Consider the following 14,674-nt stretch of genomic DNA (forward strand, 5'->3'; position numbering starts at 1 on the left):
TGTGAGAATAATTAAGATTATAGCATCCTACCAGTGCAGGGGGTTGGCAGATAGATTTGCACCTTGTCCTGGCATACACCACTCCAGACCTTTTTAAGCATCACCATTATTTGGTTTATAATTGTTTTCTTTAGACCCAAACAACTCTTCTCACAGTTTGAGTTCCAACCTTGCCTTTTTTTGTTTACTGGTCTCCAGATCCCTATCACCCAGAGACAGCTCCTGGCTCCATGTATTGCAAATAAACATATAATTACTTGGTGCAAGAGTCAGCCAGAATTCCTCTTGGAAACAGCCTCCAAGGAAGAGCCTGTCCCCCGCCTCTAACCTGCAGTGTGGAGGCAGTGGAACACACCATCAGAGGTGCTTCTTTCCAGCCCCCACACTGGAATAACAGACAGAAACAAAAGCAATTTTTGAAAGTCGAAAAGTCAGCTATTTAAGGTACCTGTGTGACTTTCAACTTAATTTACTTTTACGTATTGGGTCACCAGAGCTGCTGCTCCCTCCACAGACTGGGAATAAAGCCATCTCCAGCAGACAAGGGCCAAGCCTTGGTGTTGTTCTTCAAGCTTCCCTCACTGCAACCTGTCCTCCACATCTTCGAGGTACACATTACGGTGAGCTGAAATTACTCTCTACACATCTTTTTCTCCACTGGCCCCAAGAGAGTCCAAATGATGGGAGCAGAAAGATGTATCCTAACCAGTCACGGAGGACAAATGACAACACTAAACCCACAGCTCACAAGGCCCAAACCAGTGCTTAACCACACAACTGTTTTGCCTTTTTTTCTGGGGTACAGAAAAAAAGTCCATCTTTGCTGGACTTGGCCAGCACTGCTTCCCTCCACTGAATCCCAGCTCTGCAGCTCCCTGCCAGCTTGCACCCACCTCCCATTCGTGTGTGCTTGAAGGCCCAAGCTTGCCCTTTGAGGGCTGGTGTGATGGACTCAGCCTGGAGAGCACCTTCTCAGTGCCCTGTGCTTATCGGGAGAACGGGGGATGCAGAGGAGGCTCCAGCTGCAGTCATTAGCAACAAGCCACTTCAAAGGGAAGTGACAGTTGTGCTAATGTTTAAGGACTGACACACCCATACAGAAGTAAAACACAAGTTGGGCTATTTATAATCACTGATTCTCAAGTCTTAAAATAGCACTGCTTTTATTTTTATATTTTTAGGCACAGTGGTATGTTTAAGCAACTCCATTTGCAGGCTCCACATCAAACACATTTCAGGCTGTCTCGGAAATGATACTTGGGACTCTATGCCTCCCCACGGAAAGTATATGCCAATTTCCTTCTGCCCATCACACCTATCTCCTTGGCAAATGTGACTACGCCTATTTCCATGTATTTACATACAGACTGCCTCTTCCAAAAGCACAAAGGAGGGGCCATGCAGGTTCTCTCTGCAAACACCCAACGAAAGCAGAACAGCAGAGGTGCTCCAGGGTGCAGTACTTGGCCACGCGTGTGCTGCTCTCATCAACAGGCACCACAAAGCCTCTGAAGGAGTTAATGGGTCCTATAAGAAAGCAATACTCTTTGTTTGTGTTTTTCTTAAAAAGCAAAGGTCAATATAGAGAACTAGTCAAACAAACCAGGGCTGCAGGTCTGAAAGGAACGCTCCCTCCAGCTGCAGCACAGCCCCAGCTATTTGTTCTCTGCTCCCTGGTGCCAGCATATACCTTGGTTGTAATTTCTTAATGACTGGAGCATCAATGTCCTCTTTGTAGACCAATTATAAAATATTCACGGCAGGAGAAAAAATTCCTTGCACAGCTGAGACTCCAGCAGACTGCATAGGTGTCAAATGGTAAATTGTTGGGTATTTTAATTGCAGAGTTATTTATACCCCGGAACTTGTTACTAACATAGGAAAAAACCGAACCTATTGTTACCCATAATTAAAGGGATTATTATGGGACTGCAAAAACATAGATAGCCCCAGCCAGACCACCTGACTTTTGGCAGTGGTGATTGTCATGGGGAGGAACATTAAACAGAGGCCCAATCTTAAGGTACTTCAGCCAAGAAGTTCAGAGGGGTGGTCCCAACATGTGAACCCAAATTTCGTTACTCAGTCTCACCCCCATCACCCCTCTGCTGCCTCTGGCCACAGGCCTGGCATTAAGCAGGGGAGCTCTAAGGAGAGGGTACTGCAGGGGTCCAAACCCATCCTTCCCTATCAGCAAAGCCTTTCTGACCAAGGGGTGCACAGGTAAGACACATCCTGGATTTGGCCTGGGGTTGCATAACCATCCTGTTAAAATTCAGGATTAGCAGGTTATATTTTCATTTGTGAGATCATTATCTGCCCAAAGAAAGGTTTCCGATTTCACCAGCACTAATCAGGAGCCACAATGGATTTCCGGTCGCAGCAATGTGGCTCGAGAGCCTTTGTACCTTGTGGAGCCAGTTTCAATTCAAATCTAACTGGCAGAGCTATCACAGCTGCATGTTAAACAGATTATGGTGGAAAAAAAGTCACTGCCATGCTATTGTAACTTATTTCTAAAACCATTTCTTACAGACATGAATATCTCTGAGCACCGAAGCATCTTGTAGCTACACTCCCTTTCCAGGAATGATACCCTCAGTCTCCCCAGTGGCACTGAGCAATGATCCCCATTTACATTTCTGTCTGGTTTAGGCTGTTAAGGATATAATAAAAAATAAGCAGTAAACAGGTCCAGAATACAGAGATTAGTGTGCCACACAGCCTGTGCCTCCAACAACAGAGAGCTATGTACCCTGCACTGGGCTGTGTGCTCAGCAGCATTTCCCATTGGAATGCTGTCACCCAAACAGGGCATTGCAGCACAGGAGCTGCACTGGCCTAGGACAGTCAAGTACTACTGATGCCATGTTTATACCTGGGAGGCCAAACAGACTCACAGGAGGCACTATCTTTGTGGACAGAGAGGTGAAAGGCTTCCTGACAACTGGCTTTACCAGATAAGTAAATTAGGCCTGGGTTTACAGTCTTCATGTTCTCTCACTGTCTCCACTCCCTGGGCTGCATGAGTCAGTAGAACTGGAGGGAAAATATTCACAAAATTCTACAAGTTTAGGAATTAAAGAGACATCTCCAAAGCTTGCCTGCAGCACTCAGTTCCAGCTGAAAAACTGGGTTAGGTTGACATTGCTCTGGAGGTGAACAGAACTGAGAAGACTGGCTGAGTAGCAGGTGAGCAGAGCCCCTCTCTGCAGAGCAGGTGAGCAGTGCTGCCCACAGCCTCATTGCTCCAGCATGGAAACAAAATAAAATTTTTAAATCTGGGAGTGAGAGCAGTTAAGAAGACAAACTTTGTTTCCTGAACAAACGTGAGGTTCAGACAGTTTGGGATTATAGATACATGCGAATTACAAGTCTGGCCTGAGCAGTTTTTGAGGACTGGAGAACTTGCAGAGTTCTTCAAGGTTCAAAAGAGCATTGCATTGTCCTGAATAGTTATAGTGAGACCATTTCAGTATTGAGGCTTTTTTACCATCACCAAACCAGCCTCAGCTGACAGTCACAGTACATGGCAGGAGGCTGGCAGAGCTCTGTAAAGGGAGTGGCAGCTCTGGAGAGCAAACCCCAAATGTCTTGTAAATCCTGCTGCAGGGAGTGCCACATCACAGGGGGCTCATTTGAAGGCTCTCCAGGTTTGTCTGCTCAGACAGGATACCAGGCCCTGCTGGTGATGACACCCTGCTGCCTTTGCTGATATGATGCCACCTGAGCCACCTGCTTGGTGCTGCCCTGCCCCTGTCCTAGCACCTTTCAGAAACCAGGGCACCAACTAACCCAGGAAAAAACAACAAACCACTAAGTTACAGCAATTTTTCCTTAATACTTTCCTTTCTGCTCCGATTTGCTGCAAGGCATGAAGAAAGAGGACTGATAAAAATGAGTCCACAAACCTCTGATACTCTGCCCCTAAATTGGGGAGGTTTCCAGGGGCAGGAGCAGGGACTGCCTCTGGAGCCAGCTGGGAGGAGGGAGAGGAGGCAGGGGGGGGAGAAGGGGAAAAAATGAACAGCTGCAAAGCAATTAAGCTTGCTTCCCTGCCGTACAGTCCAAAGCAGGAGGCAATCTAATTCAGCCTGGTGCCTCTCTTCCTTCAGCCGTCTGGTGCCTGCCTGGTATTCAGGAAAGGGGCTGTCTGACTGCCCACTTTGTCTGACGAGCCAAAAGGGCCCTTCCCAGCCACAATTTCCAAAGGAAAAAGATCTTGGCTGGTGGCGTTTCTTCTTTTCTGAGGAAAAACATGAACAGAATGAAGTGGCAGCAGCTTTATAACCCTCTCCTGCCCTTCCTCAGCAAACAACCGAAGTGGAGCTGGAGCAAGAAAATGACCCCGCTGGCTCTCCAGCTCAGCACTTGTCTCCCAGAACAATGAATCAATTGGCGTCCCATCATTATTGTGGTAACTGTATCTTTCACAAGCAAGATTTTATATAGAGATAGAATAGCATGTTTTCTGCTCGTTTCCTTCCTGTCATTCCAATCATGAACTGCTGTTAAAAATACAATGCATTTAAAGTCTGTAACATTTGCAAGCATGTGTTCCAGTTTCCCAGCAGAACGGCTGGGCTTTTGTTTTCTGCCCAGTAAAGGTGTGGAGAAACAGCCATAGACAGGAGCCTGTGGTGCAGCTGGGTTAGAAACTCACATATACAGAAGGTCGTCTCCTTTTCATGTTCCTAATATCAGGGATTACTTTAATTCCTTTTTCTGGCCAATTGTTTTGCTTTATAATCCATGGCACAGGATTCCTTCCAGCCTGTCTAAGGTGGTACTTGTTTTGCTATTTTTTCAGAAACTGGCAAAAAAAGTTTTATTTGGAAAATGTTAGTGAGGCAGGGCAATAAAAGCCTTTTAGTACCCAATCAGAGGAGCAAATAGGGTCTGTGAGGAGAACAGAGCACAATTCAACTCTACTTTCAGTTATGTTTGACAGTAATCTAGGCAGCAGGTATATACCTTCCCCCAGCTTGATCAAGACAGAAATATGCAAAATGTGTATTTTAAATGCAGCTAGACAGCATTTCATCTTATGATATGTCTCAATACTGTTCTCATAAGTAGAAAAAAAAAAGAAATCATAGTGAAGGTAAGATTTTAGCCCGCCATTCTGATAAATGCTTTATAAAGGATGAAATTTGAGTATTATTATTTAGTTCTCCATAAACTAAAGCACAGTAACTTTAACAATAATTCACATTAATGAGATAAGAACTTACATGTAAAGTGACTGCATTTGAGAGATATTAGCACACTTTGGGGAACTCTAGAATCACAAATAATGACATCAAGAGTCCAACACTATTCCTGGAGAGCTTGTACTCCCAGTTACATCAACAGGAATTTGATATGTGTAAGAATTGCAAAAACAGATGTTATTCTGTAGCAAACACCACAGGTATGGGCAGTTTGCATTTTTGCCTTAAGCAAACAAGAAAAACAAGACTTAATGAGGGAAAACAGCACCAGTTTCTAACTGCATGTATAAATAGGCATTAACACCAACTTTATTCCTGAAGTGACTCATTACAGCATAAAGAAAACTTTTACAAGAAACTTCATGTTGTTTACAAATTTCCCATTTATATTTTGTTTTAATTCTTGCTTTCCCACTTGTAGCATGCGCCCCAACCTTAGAAAAAGATCTTCTGGAGGTAGAAACTTGATGCTTAAACTAAAAACAGAATCATCAGGATTTACTCCTTCAGTGAACTGGTTCTCCACTCTTCCTGTAGTCAAGTAACCAAAGCAATGTAAACAGTGACTTTCTAATCACACCAAGCCAAGATTAGTGGGTATTGTGCTGGTGCAGGGGATGGATGCTGCTCTGGCAGGGCTGGTCTGGGATGGGGGAATCAGTGCCCACTGTGCCTTCTGCACTCCCTGGCACAGCCCTGAGCGCTGCGCCAGCGCCGAGCCAAGGCTGAGAAATACAGCAGCAATAGCTGAATTCCAGCTCCAAATGAGCTCAGCAGGGAATCTAAACAGGCAAGTCAATTCCTAGAATCTGCACTTTTCAACCTCGTTCTGCTCCTTTGATCAGATTGAATTTTGAGCTACGGCTATTAATGGACTAATAGAGGAAGTTACAGGGCATCTCTTGGGGGAGGAGGGAAAGGAGAAAAAAGTATATCATACTCATCACACAATTTCATGTAGAAAACTACAATGCCACTGCAGAAAATGTGCTGACTGAGCAGAAAAGGAGGGGAAAAAGGGAGTTGTATGAAACTAAATAATAATGCTCATATGATTGTTCATTCATTGCTTAAACACAGCCTTCAGAGCAACAGGGAGAGAAAACAGACTGCCTGAGTATGAGTGCCCTGTAAACTACCCTTCAACCCAGTGCTGTAACTGTTTATTCTTAATGCCAAAGAGTAAAGGAAATATTAAACATAATTATGCAAAGATAAGCTTTCAAAAGCCCTGAGTAATTAAGCACTAAGAGAAATTGATTTGTTTATGACAGGGATACATACTAGTGATATTACAGGGTAGTATGTCCTCATCTTGCTGGATAGGGAAAAAACACATTAACATTAGCAGCCTGCTAATCATAAAAGAGAGGGAAAAAGTGTTTTGTTAAAAAAATTTTCCCCATTTGCTTTTTTTCTTGCTGTGCCTGACAGCATGGGGCAGCTTTTCTTCCTACAAGGGGCAAATTTCCCTTCTGCAATTGATGACTTTAAAAAACAAACACAAGAGGACTTCAAATAATTCCTGGACTGATTAATTTATTTAAAGCTTGACAAGTTTGTAAAATGCTGGTACTAACCCCTAGAGGGAAAAAAACCCAGTAACAACAACAACAACAAAATCACCAGAAAAGTAAAAAATAATTCAAATGTAAACTTGAACTAAGGCAGGAACAACTGCATCAAAGTTTCCAACTCCCTCTCTTTTTTTTTTGCTGCAGCATTGCCAGTGACTGCTCAGTCCCTTGCTGCACCCTTCTGCTCCACCTCTGGAGAGACCTTTGGTCTTTCTTGAGCATACAAAGCTTAGATACATACATGATTCACTCTGCTCTTAGAAATAATCCTGCAGTCGTCCTGGAATGACCTCCCACTGCGTAAATTTAGGCGTGTGTTTGAATCTTTACAAGATCAAGCTGTTAATGTAATGTCTTAGGCCAGGATATCACACTATTGCAGCTATATTAAAGGGCTTAACCTCCTTGTGGGTCTCTCATCAGTTCTGTAGTGGGGAAAAATAACTCAGCACAGCTTGTGCATAACCTGCATTCATATCTGCATCTGCCTGACACTGATCCAAAGAATTGCATTTTCATTAATTCAATGACAGATGTTAAATAATTTTGCTGGTTATACTGAGAATATTATTTATACTGAAGTAATGCATTTATTACCTTCATTCTTTAACATTCCTATATGCCAAGGGTTAAATTGCAATACAGGATTACTTCTTGTTAATGGTAGTGCTTTTCAGAATTATGTACTGATAATGACGATATTTGCTTATATGTGCTATAAAAAATTTAACTTTAAAACATGTAATAGAGTGATTAGCCTTTAAAGCCCTAAGGAGGGCTGCTGCATTCTGATTGTGGATTTCTGTCAATTATTAGTGCTGGCTGCTTGAAATATCCAAAGTGCTTGAGACAGAAATATCACACAGCCATCAGGATAGACTGATAGGCTTCTTAAATGTACAGTTTTTGAAAACAGCTCATAATAGTGTTTGGCTTTCAAACCTTAATGTTAACAGCTTTGATGGGACTGCTTCTAATTCGTATTTAAGACCCATTACCTCTTTCTCTAAGCAATCTTCATGAAACATCATTTGTTCTGGGGAGGTATTTGCCACCCAGTGCAGCTCTGTAATGCCTGTTAATTCACCCCATTTTGCTTGCTGCTGTATTAATCAGCAAACTGTGAATCGTCCCAGTGTTTCCACACTCACAGATGTAGGAGAGAATCACCGAGGCCAGTTCAGTTTCTCTCCCCATTCAGTCCCACAGACAATATCAGTTCCTGTTTACAGCCACAGCTTTGTTTTCCCCCACCCACACACTGAAATTTCTCCAAAATGCCCAAAGGAAAAAAAAAACCCCCAAAAACTCACAGAGTTCATTTTACCAGGAAAGTTATTTCTAGGTATTGCATATGAATCAAAACATGTTTGTACTTTGAGCTGGTATGCAGTGTTCACTGCAGCCAGGCAGGAATAACAGAGGAGCAGAACAGGAAGGCAAAGTGGCTTCTCCTGTCACCCTGCCCTGCTGGAGCACCAGCTGGAGCCAGGCATGGCATTAACAGCATCCCAGGGACTCTCCTACACACTTGTTTGCCTCTATTCTATTTGTTAAATTGGACTTTGGTTCTGTACATATTTTTGCTTTGTGAAGTACTGATATAATTTTAGACCATGACAAGACAATACCAGATAGAAAACACCCCAAAAATCAAGGTTAGATACTGTGCTCTTACAGTATCACTGTGGAAAGTATTAAAATTATTTATTAATTTAGGCATCAAATTTGAGGCAATGAATAGGGCATGATTTTAGGGAAGTGAGCACATTTTCCAAAAGCCAGACTGCTTTTAGTTCAACACAAGCTCCCCAAACTGTCATTTATTGAAAAGAGGCAGAAAATACAGACAGCATACAACCCTACCTTCCAAAAACATGGGAAAAATAGAATGAAGATGTCCTGATATTAATGGGGATTTACAGCACAGTTGGAATTAGTTGGGTGTACAAAAGGGTAATGGAAACCATCTCCTCATTTCTATTCCTCAGCACACTAGGCCATTAACACATCTTTGCAATGCAAGAATTTTGGGTGTGCTCACTTGTGAGCATGTACCTTACCCATCACTAACCACTCTACACGTTGTTATTTTTAAGAATGATACACAGAAGTAGGTTATGGCATTCATCCTGAAGCCAAGCAGTGAGAAGGTTGTCGAGTATTCCCTAGATTTCCAGGATGTTTAAAACTTCATTGTATCCAAGAGCACAACTGAGAAAATATGTATGTTCAAAGCCTTTTGCTCAACTGCTTTTAATTAAAGATTTCTGCATACGGATATATTTTTTTTAATCAGTGATAATAAAGAAAGCAATCTCGGTTATGTGGGAGAAAAAAAGGCAAGAAAATCTGCAGATGGGGCCTGACTCAGCTGATGTTTAGCCCAGAACACTTGTGAACTGCTACTAAGCTCCCTGGAAAACCTGAGAGGAACTGCCCACCTGGGCTGGAAGGGTCAGAGGGGTTTGGGGACCTGGTCAATCAGACATTTTTCAGCATGGCAGTACCACCTACCCTATACCTGTGGGAGATTAGGTTGTCTCCCATCCTGCACTGCAGAGTAGAAGGAGTTGTCTGTTCCTTAGAGCTGAGAATCACAAAAGCAAGAGGTTTTCAGGGGTCATACAGAACCCCCACACCATGGCTCCCCCTCCTGTGCTCACCCCGGGCTCTGTGGCCGTGCTTGGACTGGAGCAGGGACACAGCCCTGAGGCACAGCCTCTGCCTTGAGCACCTGCAAACATCACAGGCAGCACGTCAGGCTGAAATGCAGCACCTTGCCCTACATTTCTCTGGGTAAGTCACATTTCCCTCTACGTGTTCATAGCATATGAGCACTGCTTCCTCCTCCTCCACCCTGGACAACCCTCCCTCAGCCCTGCAGAAATCACTTCATTGTCCTGCACACAACAAAAGAAAGACTTCCCTGAAGGTCTCCAGCACCCCTCACTGGTGTTTACAATGAGTCCTCCTGAGCCTCTTTTTTCTTTCCAATTGGACTTTAATTTGTCCAGTGTGAGATTCCCATAGAGTTGTCTGTGTCCTAAATGCTCAATTGCTGGCAGAACACCTTCCCTTTATTAAACAGGTTGTAACCAAGGGAAAGATACATCTGAATCGAGGAAAGTGCTGCAGCTTTGGTGTAGTGTCCACATTAATTTCAGATCCAAAAGGTGGGTGATGGTGAGTTGGGGAGGATGATCCTCACATGGTGTTTAGAAGGATTTGGTCTATTTACAAGCTTCTCCTCTGTAGACTGCTTCCCCTAATGATGTGCTGTGTGGTGTCCAAGGGTGCTTGGCACAACAGAGAGAAAAACTGGAAGGAATTATGAGTGCATTAGGCAGAGCTGTTGGAAAGATCAGTACCTGCAAACATCTTAAAATGCAAGCCAAAGAAGTGGGAAGGTTAAGACATGACTGCAAGGGCTCCACTACAACAGGAGAATGCTTTGAAATACCCAAAATGAAACACAAGAAGACAATAAAAGCAATGAAAAAAAAAAAAAAAACCCGCTGCGAAAGAACAACAGGGTCAGAAGATCAAATGTTAATTAAGGGGTTTTTTTATCTTGATTACTGCACTTCTGAAAATGTTGTATTACTGTTCATATGTTGAGACCAAATACCCTTTTTTGTTCCACAAGTTTACTTACTTTCCAAAATTATCTGACATTATTTATTCACAGGGGAGGGAAGAAAGAAGATGCTCCTCTCAGACTCTCTTGAGAACAGAACAGAGAATCCCCAAGTTTGAAAAAATATCAATTCACTTGCATATGCTCAGGTAAATATAAATTCAGAAATGACCATTCAAGAGATGTTTTTACATCTGTGGAGATGTCAAACTCCAGTCTCAGCCTTATTTCTCTCTGTAATCCAGATTCATCACCAGCTTCCTTTATTCCCCTATTCAAAGGCACTTAATTAGTGAAAGAGCTTGTTGCTTTGCCTTCAAAAGCTCTCCAACCCTCAAAGGGTTGCTTTGGTATTGTGCTACCATTGTCCTTTGAAATCAAATCTGGCTTCCTCCTCACAGCATTGGTAAAAAAAAAAAAAAAAGGTAGTATTTTTAAAACCTGCTTCCCCAGAAATAAGAAAAGGGAAAGAGAGAGAAGAGGGGAGAGAGAGAAGAGGGGAGAGAGAGGGGAGGAGAGGAGAGGAGAGGAGAGGAGAGGAGAGGAGAGGAGAGGAGAGGAGAGGAGAGGAGAGGAGAGGAGAGGAGAGGAGAGGAGAGGAGAGGAGAGGAGGAGAGGAGAGGAGAGGAGAGGAGAGGAGAGGAGAGGAGAGGAGAGGAGAGGAGAGGAGAGGAGAGGAGAGGAGAGGAGAGGAGAGGAGGAGGAGAGGAGAGGAGAGGAGAGGAGAGGAGAGGAGAGGAGAGGAGAGGAGAGGAGAGGAGAGGAGAGGAGAGGAGAGGAGAGGAGAGGAGAGGAGAGGAGAGGAGAGGAGAGGGGAGGAGAGGAGAGGAGAGGAGAGGAGCAGAACTTCATTCAAAGTGGCTTTAAAAATGTTTGACACCTGAAGAAAAACGTTAGGGGATTGAAACTGCAGATAAAATCTGGCCAGTACTTTTGGTTTTATTAATAATGCATGATGCTCTAATTGTTTTATGGATTAGGAAGATGCCTTGTGACATCTTGGAAATCCCAAATAGAACATTATTTTCCCCTGTACTTGCAGGAGAACTATATGTACTCAGATGATGAAGGTTGTGTTGTCTGCTTTTCCAAACTCTTCATGAACCTGCATCAGAGCTTATAAAGTACTGCTGAGTCAGAACAGTCTTACCTAACAGTCACAGTGCACTGACTTTTCACAGGCAGAAATAACTTCCCATAATATATGGCACCTAGAAATCAGGCCATGGTATTACAATTCCTTCATATTAATAAAAGGTGTATTTTGTATTCCATTATAGTTATTTAACCTTTGACATGCAATATCTGGGTCAGTGTGCTGTTTATTACATTTCTTCTTCAGTTTTGTTTCTATATTTAGAAAACTTATGCTCTGAAAGAATATTTTTTTAACTTTTAAAAAAAGTATATTTAATCTAGCTCAGAAGTTTTGGTGTTTCTCTGCAACCTATAGTTTATTCTTCCAACTCAGATAATGTGTTGTTATTGTATTGCTTTTCCCACAGTCAAAGAAATATGTTGCTTTTCAAAGGGTATTTTAGTCTCCAGCATGTTCTTCGCTATCTCATATGCAGTCCATATGTAGTAAAATTACAGCCACTTTTATTGTAAATATTAGTTTTCTCTCTCTCTCTTCTCTTGTAATTTTTTCTCTCTCAGTATTTCTGGCAATGGAGATGAAACTAATATACCTTTCACTGACAATCCAGTGTACAACTCTCTGGATGTTAGCAGGAATGCAGTGAGCTCTAAGAATAGCACATTTGGTTCCTAGAGAGCTCAGAGACACAGCATGTCCCTCCCAGACAATGGCTGCTTATCACCTACATCCCCCCCAACAAAACAACCTTTTCAGCAGTGTTCTAGTTCTCAGCATTTCACACACAGAGTGGGCAATCCTGCCCTCCTCCCTGAGACTCCCAAGTTTTAACTCATATCAGCTTGGGCTTCAAAAAGAAATAGTCACCCAAAGGGTTTATTATACTCCAGCCTGACTTAAACTGTGAATATCACTGGCTGGTTTTCCTGCCTTAGGGGAGGATGGGATCCCTCCTTCCCCCACAGAACCCTGTGTCTGCTCTTACACTGGAGGAACTGACAGAAGAGCTCCTCTGGAAGTGGGATGTTGTATCAGCATTGCTCAAGGCAGAATTTGGCCCAGTGTATCTGACATTCCAGAATGGCAAATCTGCAAGTACAAACTACTTAGACATGAAAATCAGGGAGATGCCCAGCTAGTCAACCTGCCTGGGCAAATGCAGCTTTTTGTGTGCCCAGAAACAGCCCATAAAGGCAAAGTGGTGAAGCTTTACCCCTGAAAACAGTGTGTGATAATTCTGGAGACTATCTTTGACTCTGGCATTAACTACCATCTTTATACTCAGGATTTACGAGTCCAGACCTTTGAGTATAATTTCACTCACAGGCATCAGCCATACCAGAATTAAATAAAAACCTGCCCATTGCCAGAGAGCAGCGTTAGCCCCACCAGGCTTTGCACTAGCACACAATGCAAACTGTCAGCACCTCAATTAAACCATCCGTGCTCAACAATAAAGACAGTGCTTCAGAGGGGGGAGATGAGCCCTATCAGATTCAGCAGTTGTCCAGGCAAGACAGGATCTGGGACACAGACTGATCACACTTAAAAGACACATCACTAACTACAAAAATGGTAGAGCTGTGACGCACTAGCAGTAACACTTTTGGAATGTGGAGTGTTTGCTTTAATGAAACAGTGAAACAACAGCAAAACCCAGCTAGTTCTAGGTCTAGGGCTTCTGCTCTGTTCTCCATGTTGCTGTGCCGGCTACAAGGATCAAATTTCATTGTTTATTGTTCTCCCTCCAACTGGCCACCATCCACATTCTTCTTCTGTACAAAGCCACACCTCTTGCTCCAAAGAAGAGATAACTATGCCTTCTTTTTATAAATTTTAGTCACATTTTCAATCACACTCATAGAGGAAGGAGATGACCTTTAAGCACTAAACAAAATTTCAGGGAATGCTGTTACTCTGAGCAAATTTCTATGAATGAAGCTAAAAAAGGGAAATTTTCTGCCAGAAATTTACTAATTTTTGAAATGCAGAAGTTGTCTTCCTGTCTTCTGAATCTTTAACATTGTGCCTTTTAATGAAACAAATGCTCTATGCTTGAAAAGTCCTATTCATCACCTGCCTTAGGAGGGAATTGGCATTGAAATTCTTCAAAGCTCAAATTGAGCTCTGGATACACTGCTGGAAATCAAAACCAGTCACTGGGGCTACTTCACTCTAATGCAGTAAAACTGGTACAGAGCAGGTGGGGTCCAACATTCAGTACCAATCTCTCAATGTAAATAAGAAATCTATTGCAGACAAATAACAGATCTCCATGCTAGATTCCAAGAAACATAATAAGTATCTCAGACTTAAGGAATCCTACACAGAATAATTTTCCTATGTAATCTTTCTTTTAATTCAACACTCAGGATTCATTTTTTTCTATGAGATTTGCAGTAAAGTTATCAAAACCTTACAAAACACTCCACTCCTGAACATCCACCATCTTTCTTCAGCAGCTCAACAAACTGTAAAACTGAAGCATTGTCAGCTGGTGTATAATTATTGTACTAAGTCTTCCCTGTAAAATGAGGGAGGCACCATAAGCTTACCTAACTAGTCTGAAAATGTAAAATGTTCATCACCTGTAATCATTGTCTTAACTGTCCTTGATCTTTACTGATAGCAGCAAGATTATAATAACTCTCTCTCTGACAGTGAAAATCAGCTGAAAATGCAGCACAGGCAGAGCACCAGGAAAGTTGCTTGAAGAAGAAATATTTTGGCCAATTAGACACTCACTTCAGGATTCTATTTTTCATTTATTTATTTATTTATTTATTTATCTATTTATTTATTGTGTGTGTGTCTAATCAGTGATGTAAGGGGTTCAGAGGTATAAGACTAAAATGCAAAGCAAGGAAAACTGGGGCACAGAAACCTCAGGAGTCCAATAAGGATGTTCCAACTTCACAGACTCAGTGGTGAAGCCAAAAAAAAATAACCTCAAAGGTTATGAACGTATGATCAAAAGTGATCATGTCACTGTGGTTAACAACTTATTAGTCCTCATGCAAGATGCTGGAAAACATCATGAATGTATTCTTCACCCACACCTGCCTGCAGAGTACAACATCTAGTGGGCAGTAACTCATGGAAGTGCTGCACTTTGTTCCTTCCAGTCATCCCTACCCACAGGCCT

General features: G+C 42.5%; 1 protein-coding gene across 6 annotated transcripts in view; it reads right to left on the bottom strand.

The window, feature by feature from the left end:
* Positions 1–14,674, bottom strand: part of MAMLD1 (mastermind like domain containing 1) — a 253,785-nt gene that overhangs the window by 18,026 nt on the left and 221,085 nt on the right. The window lies entirely within an intron of this gene.

This window comes from Erithacus rubecula (genome assembly GCF_903797595.1).
Source record: "Erithacus rubecula genome assembly, chromosome: 15".
NCBI classification, from domain to species: Eukaryota; Metazoa; Chordata; class Aves; order Passeriformes; family Muscicapidae; genus Erithacus; species Erithacus rubecula.